The sequence below is a fragment of the Syngnathus leptorhynchus genome, unplaced genomic scaffold (assembly GCF_054491065.1).
Source record: "Syngnathus leptorhynchus isolate UIUO unplaced genomic scaffold, UIUO_Slep HiC_scaffold_177, whole genome shotgun sequence".
Lineage (NCBI taxonomy): Eukaryota > Metazoa > Chordata > Actinopteri > Syngnathiformes > Syngnathidae > Syngnathus > Syngnathus leptorhynchus.
This window is the reverse complement of record NW_028232144.1, coordinates 140113-147500: the sequence shown is the minus strand read 5'-3', so window position 1 is coordinate 147500 and position 7388 is coordinate 140113.

The following is a 7388-nucleotide window of genomic DNA, read 5'->3' as shown; positions in this document are numbered from 1 at the left end:
GCGGCGGGTGAGTGACAGAGCTTATCCGAGCGGCTGGAACTCTGCGCCGGCGTGGTCGAGCGTGAGGCCTCGGCCCTTTGGCTGCCTGGTACCTAAAACACTTCCATTGATCCAGCCACGGAGGGTGCTGGCTGGTGGCTCCATACCTCCAGAGCTCCAGAGCTCCATAGCACCAGAGCTCCATAGCTCCATAGCACCAGAGCTCCATAGCTCCATAGCACCAGAGCTCCATAGCTCCATAGCACCAGAGCTCCATAGCTCCATAGCACCAGAGCTCCATAGCTCCATAGCACCAGGGCTCCATAGCTCCATAGCTCCAGGGCTCCATAGCTCCATAGCTCCAGAGCTCCAGAGCTCCAGAGCTCCATAGCTCCATAGCTCCATAGCTCCATACTTCCATAGCTCCGGAGCTCCATGGCTCCATACTTCCATAGCTCCAGCCTGGCTGGCTGGTGGCTCCATAGCTCCATACTTGCAGCCACGGAGCTGGCGAAAATTGCACTAAGTGCGAAAGCCCATTCATTTACAACGGCGTGTCCACAAGGCGGCGAAATTTCCCCGTTACCGGTGGCTGCGCGGCGGGTGAGTGACAGAGCTTATCCGAGCGGCTGGAACTCTGCGCCGGCGTGGTCGAGCGTGAGGCCTCGGCCCTTTGGCTGCCTGGTACCTAAAACACTTCCATTGATCCAGCCTCGGAGGGTGCTGGCTGGTGGCTCCATACCTCCATAGCTCCATACCTCCAGAGCTCCAGAGCTCCATAGCACCAGAGCTCCATAGCTCCATAGCACCAGAGCTCCATAATACCAGAGCTCCATAGCTCCATAGCTCCATAGCACCAGAGCTCCATAGCTCCATAGCACCAGAGCTCCATAGCTCCATAGCACCAGAGCTCCATAGCTCCATAGCACCAGAGCTCCATAGCTCCATAGCACCAGAGCTCCATAGCTCCATAGCACCAGAGCTCCATAGCTCCATAGCACCAGGGCTCCATAGCTCCATAGCTCCAGGGCTCCATAGCTCCATAGCTCCAGAGCTCCAGAGCTCCAGAGCTCCATAGCTCCATAGCTCCATAGCTCCATACTTCCATAGCTCCGGAGCTCCATGGCTCCATACTTCCATAGCTCCAGCCTGGCTGGCTGGTGGCTCCATAGCTCCATACTTGCAGCCACGGAGCTGGCGAAAATTGCACTAAGTGCGAAAGCCCATTCATTTACAACGGCGTGTCCACAAGGCGGCGACATTTCCCCGTTACCGGTGGCTGCGCGGCGGGTGAGTGACAGAGCTTATCCGAGCGGCTGGAACTCTGCGCCGGCGTGGTCGAGCGTGAGGCCTCGGCCCTTTGGCTGCCTGGTACCTAAAACACTTCCATTGATCCAGCCTCGGAGGGTGCTGGCTGGTGGCTCCATACCTCCATAGCTCCATACCTCCAGAGCTCCAGAGCTCCATAGCACCAGAGCTCCATAGCTCCATAGCACCAGAGCTCCATAATACCAGAGCTCCATAGCTCCATAGCTCCATAGCACCAGAGCTCCATAGCTCCATAGCACCAGAGCTCCATAGCTCCATAGCACCAGAGCTCCATAGCTCCATAGCACCAGAGCTCCATAGCTCCATAGCACCAGAGCTCCATAGCTCCATAGCACCAGAGCTCGATAGCTCCATAGCACCAGAGCTCCATAGCTCCATAGCACCAGAGCTCCATAGCTCCATAGCACCAGAGCTCCATAGCTCCATAGCACCAGAGCTCCAGAGCTCCATAGCACCAGAGCTCCATAGCTCCATAGCTCCATACTTCCATAGCACCAGAGCTCCATACCTCCAGAGCTCCATAGCTCCAGCCTGGGTGGCTGGTGGCTCCATAGCTCCATACTTCCATACTTGCAGCCACGGAGTTGGCTAAAATTGCACTAAGTGCGAAAGCCCATTCATTTACAACGGCGTGTCCGCCAGGCGGCGACATTTCCCCGTTACCGGTGGCTGCGCGGCGGGTGAGTGACAGAGCTTATCCGAGCGGCTGGAACTCTGCGCCGGCGTGGTCGAGCGTGAGGCCTCGGCCCTTTGGCTGCCTGGTACCTAAAACACTTCCATTGATCCAGCCACGGAGGGTGCTGGCTGGTGGCTCCATACCTCCAGAGCTCCAGAGCTCCATAGCACCAGAGCTCCATAGCTCCATAGCACCAGAGCTCCATAGCTCCATAGCACCAGAGCTCCATAGCTCCATAGCACCAGAGCTCCATAGCTCCATAGCACCAGAGCTCCATAGCTCCATAGCACCAGAGCTCCATAGCTCCATAGCACCATAGCTCCATAGCACAAGAGCTCCATAGCTCCATAGCACCAGAGCTCCATAGCTCCATAGCTCCATAGCACCAGAGCTCCATAGCTCCATAGCACCAGAGCTCCATAGCTCCATAGCACCAGAGCTCCATAGCTCCATAGCACAAGAGCTCCATAGCTCCATAGCACCATAGCTCCATAGCACCAGAGCTCCATAGCTCCATAGCACCAGAGCTCCATAGCTCCATAGCTCCATAGCACCAGAGCTCCATAGCTCCATAGCACCAGAGCTCCATAGCTCCATAGCACCAGAGCTCCATAGCTCCATAGCACCAGAGCTCCATAGCTCCATAGCACCAGAGCTCCATAGCTCCATAGCACCAGAGCTCCATAGCTCCATAGCACCAGAGCTCCATAGCTCCATAGCACCAGAGCTCCATAGCTCCATAGCTCCAGGGCTCCATAGCTCCAGGGCTCCATAGCTCCATAGCTCCAGGGCTCCATAGCTCCATACCTCCAGAGCTCCATAGCTCCAGCCTGGGTGGCTGGTGGCTCCATAGCTCCATACTTCCATAGCTCCAGTCAGAGAGTTGGCTAAAATTGCACTAAGTGCGAAAGCCCATTCATTTACAACGGCGTGTCCGCCAGGCGGCGACATTTCCCCGTTACCGGTGGCTGCGCGGCGGGTGAGTGACAGAGCTTATCCGAGCGGCTGGAACTCTGCGCCGGCGTGGTCGAGCGTGAGGCCTCGGCCCTTTGGCTGCCTGGTACCTAAAACACTTCCATTGATCCAGCCACGGAGGGTGCTGGCTGGTGGCTCCATACCTCCAGAGCTCCAGAGCTCCATAGCACCAGAGCTCCATAGCTCCATAGCACCAGAGCTCCAGAGCTCCATAGCACCAGAGCTCCATAGCTCCATAGCACCAGAGCTCCATAGCTCCATAGCACCAGAGCTCCATAGCTCCATAGCACCAGAGCTCCATAGCTCCATAGCTCCATAGCACCAGAGCTCCATAGCTCCATAGCACCAGAGCTCCATAGCTCCATAGCACCAGAGCTCCATAGCTCCATAGCACCAGAGCTCCATAGCTCCATAGCACCAGAGCTCCATAGCTCCATAGCACCAGAGCTCCATAGCTCCATAGCACCAGAGCTCCATAGCTCCATAGCACCAGAGCTCCATAGCTCCATAGCACCAGAGCTCCATAGCTCCATAGCTCCAGGGCTCCATAGCTCCATAGCTCCAGGGCTCCATAGCTCCAGGGCTCCAGGGCTCCATAGCTCCAGGGCTCCATAGCTCCAGGGCTCCAGGGCTCCATAGCTCCATACCTCCAGAGCTCCATACCTCCAGAGCTCCAGAGCTCCATAGCACCAGAGCTCCATGGCTTCAGAGCTCCATAGCACCATAGCTCCATACCTCCAGAGCTCCAGGGCTCCATAGCTCCATAGCTCCATAGCTCCATAGCTCCATACCTCCAGAGCTCCATAGCACCAGAGCTCCATGGCTCCATAGCTCCAGCCTGGGTGGCTGGTGGCTCCATAGCTCCATACTTCCATAGCTCCAGTCAGAGAGTTGGCGAAAATTGCACTAAGTGCGAAAGCCCATTCATTTACAACGGCGTGTCCGCCAGGCGGCGACATTTCCCCGTTACCGGTGGCTGCGCGGCGGGTGAGTGACAGAGCTTATCCGAGCGGCTGGAACTCTGCGCCGGCGTGGTCGAGCGGCTGGCCTCGGTAGTTGAGGTACCAGGGGTGGGGCGGGGAGCTCCAGGCGGGTCTTGTGAGAGAGTGAAGCCGAGCGGCTGGAACTCTCGGCCGGCCTGGTCGAGCGGCTGGCCTCGGTAGTTGAGGTACCAGGGGCGGGCTGGGGAGCTCCAGGCGGGGCTTGTGAGAGAGTGAAGCCGAGCGGCTGGAACTCTGGGCCGGCCTGGTCGAGCGGCTGGCCTCGGTAGTTGAGGTACCAGGGGTGGGCTGGGGAGCTCCAGGCGGGGCTTGTGAGAGAGTGTAGCCGAGCGGCTGGAACTCTGGGCCGGCGTGGTTGAGCAGCATGCCCGCGGAGGTGGCTCTTCCATAGGCAGGGAGGGTGCTGGAGCTCCACACTTCCATAGGCAGGGAGGGTGCTGGAGCTCCACACTTCCATAGGCAGGGAGGGTGCTGGAGCTCCACACTTCCATAGGCAGGGAGGGTGCTGGAGCTCCACACTTCCATAGGCAGGGAGGGTGCTGGAGCTCCACACTTCCATAGGCAGGGAGGGTGCTGGAGCTCCACACTTCCATAGGCAGGGAGGGTGCTGGAGCTCCACACTTCCATAGGCAGGGAGGGTGCTGGAGCTCCACACTTCCATAGGCAGGGAGGGTGCTGGAGCTCCACACTTCCATAGGCAGGGAGGGTGCTGGAGCTCCACACTTCCATAGGCAGGGAGGGTGCTGGAGCTCCACACTTCCATAGGCAGGGAGGGTGCTGGAGCTCCACACTTCCATAGGCAGGGAGGGTGCTGGAGCTCCACACTTCCATAGGCAGGGAGGGTGCTGGAGCTCCACACTTCCATAGGCAGGGAGGGTGCTGGAGCTCCACACTTCCATAGGCAGGGAGGGTGCTGGAGCTCCACACTTCCATAGGCAGGGAGGGTGCTGGAGCTCCACACTTCCATAGGCAGGGAGGGTGCTGGAGCTCCACACTTCCATAGGCAGGGAGGGTGCTGGAGCTCCACACTTCCATAGGCAGGGAGGGTGCTGGAGCTCCACACTTCCATAGGCAGGGAGGGTGCTGGAGCTCCACACTTCCATAGGCAGGGAGGGTGCTGGAGCTCCACACTTCCATAGGCAGGGAGGGTGCTGGAGCTCCACACTTCCATAGGCAGGGAGGGTGCTGGAGCTCCACACTTCCATAGGCAGGGAGGGTGCTGGAGCTCCACACTTCCATAGGCAGGGAGGGTGCTGGAGCTCCACACTTCCATAGGCAGGGAGGGTGCTGGAGCTCCACACTTCCATAGGCAGGGAGGGTGCTGGAGCTCCACACTTCCATAGGCAGGGAGGGTGCTGGAGCTCCACACTTCCATAGGCAGGGAGGGTGCTGGAGCTCCACACTTCCATAGGCAGGGAGGGTGCTGGAGCTCCACACTTCCATAGGCAGGGAGGGTGCTGGAGCTCCACACTTCCATAGGCAGGGAGGGTGCTGGAGCTCCACACTTCCATAGGCAGGGAGGGTGCTGGAGCTCCACACTTCCATAGGCAGGGAGGGTGCTGGAGCTCCACACTTCCATAGGCAGGGAGGGTGCTGGAGCTCCACACTTCCATAGGCAGGGAGGGTGCTGGAGCTCCACACTTCCATAGGCAGGGAGGGTGCTGGAGCTCCACACTTCCATAGGCAGGGAGGGTGCTGGAGCTCCACACTTCCATAGGCAGGGAGGGTGCTGGAGCTCCACACTTCCATAGGCAGGGAGGGTGCTGGAGCTCCACACTTCCATAGGCAGGGAGGGTGCTGGAGCTCCACACTTCCATAGGCAGGGAGGGTGCTGGAGCTCCACACTTCCATAGGCAGGGAGGGTGCTGGAGCTCCACACTTCCATAGGCAGGGAGGGTGCTGGAGCTCCACACTTCCATAGGCAGGGAGGGTGCTGGAGCTCCACACTTCCATAGGCAGGGAGGGTGCTGGAGCTCCACACTTCCATAGGCAGGGAGGGTGCTGGAGCTCCACACTTCCATAGGCAGGGAGGGTGCTGGAGCTCCACACTTCCATAGGCAGGGAGGGTGCTGGAGCTCCACACTTCCATAGGCAGGGAGGGTGCTGGAGCTCCACACTTCCATAGGCAGGGAGGGTGCTGGAGCTCCACACTTCCATAGGCAGGGAGGGTGCTGGAGCTCCACACTTCCATAGGCAGGGAGGGTGCTGGAGCTCCACACTTCCATAGGCAGGGAGGGTGCTGGAGCTCCACACTTCCATAGGCAGGGAGGGTGCTGGAGCTCCACACTTCCATAGGCAGGGAGGGTGCTGGAGCTCCACACTTCCATAGGCAGGGAGGGTGCTGGAGCTCCACACTTCCATAGGCAGGGAGGGTGCTGGAGCTCCACACTTCCATAGGCAGGGAGGGTGCTGGAGCTCCACACTTCCATAGGCAGGGAGGGTGCTGGAGCTCCACACTTCCATAGGCAGGGAGGGTGCTGGAGCTCCACACTTCCATAGGCAGGGAGGGTGCTGGAGCTCCACACTTCCATAGGCAGGGAGGGTGCTGGAGCTCCACACTTCCATAGGCAGGGAGGGTGCTGGAGCTCCACACTTCCATAGGCAGGGAGGGTGCTGGAGCTCCACACTTCCATAGGCAGGGAGGGTGCTGGAGCTCCACACTTCCATAGGCAGGGAGGGTGCTGGAGCTCCACACTTCCATAGGCAGGGAGGGTGCTGGAGCTCCACACTTCCATAGGCAGGGAGGGTGCTGGAGCTCCACACTTCCATAGGCAGGGAGGGTGCTGGAGCTCCACACTTCCATAGGCAGGGAGGGTGCTGGAGCTCCACACTTCCATAGGCAGGGAGGGTGCTGGAGCTCCACACTTCCATAGGCAGGGAGGGTGCTGGAGCTCCACACTTCCATAGGCAGGGAGGGTGCTGGAGCTCCACACTTCCATAGGCAGGGAGGGTGCTGGAGCTCCACACTTCCATAGGCAGGGAGGGTGCTGGAGCTCCACACTTCCATAGGCAGGGAGGGTGCTGGAGCTCCACACTTCCATAGGCAGGGAGGGTGCTGGAGCTCCACACTTCCATAGGCAGGGAGGGTGCTGGAGCTCCACACTTCCATAGGCAGGGAGGGTGCTGGAGCTCCACACTTCCATAGGCAGGGAGGGTGCTGGAGCTCCACACTTCCATAGGCAGGGAGGGTGCTGGAGCTCCACACTTCCATAGGCAGGGAGGGTGCTGGAGCTCCACACTTCCATAGGCAGGGAGGGTGCTGGAGCTCCACACTTCCATAGGCAGGGAGGGTGCTGGAGCTCCACACTTCCATAGGCAGGGAGGGTGCTGGAGCTCCACACTTCCATAGGCAGGGAGGGTGCTGGAGCTCCACACTTCCATAGGCAGGGAGGGTGCTGGAGCTCCACACTTCCATAGGCAGGGAGGGT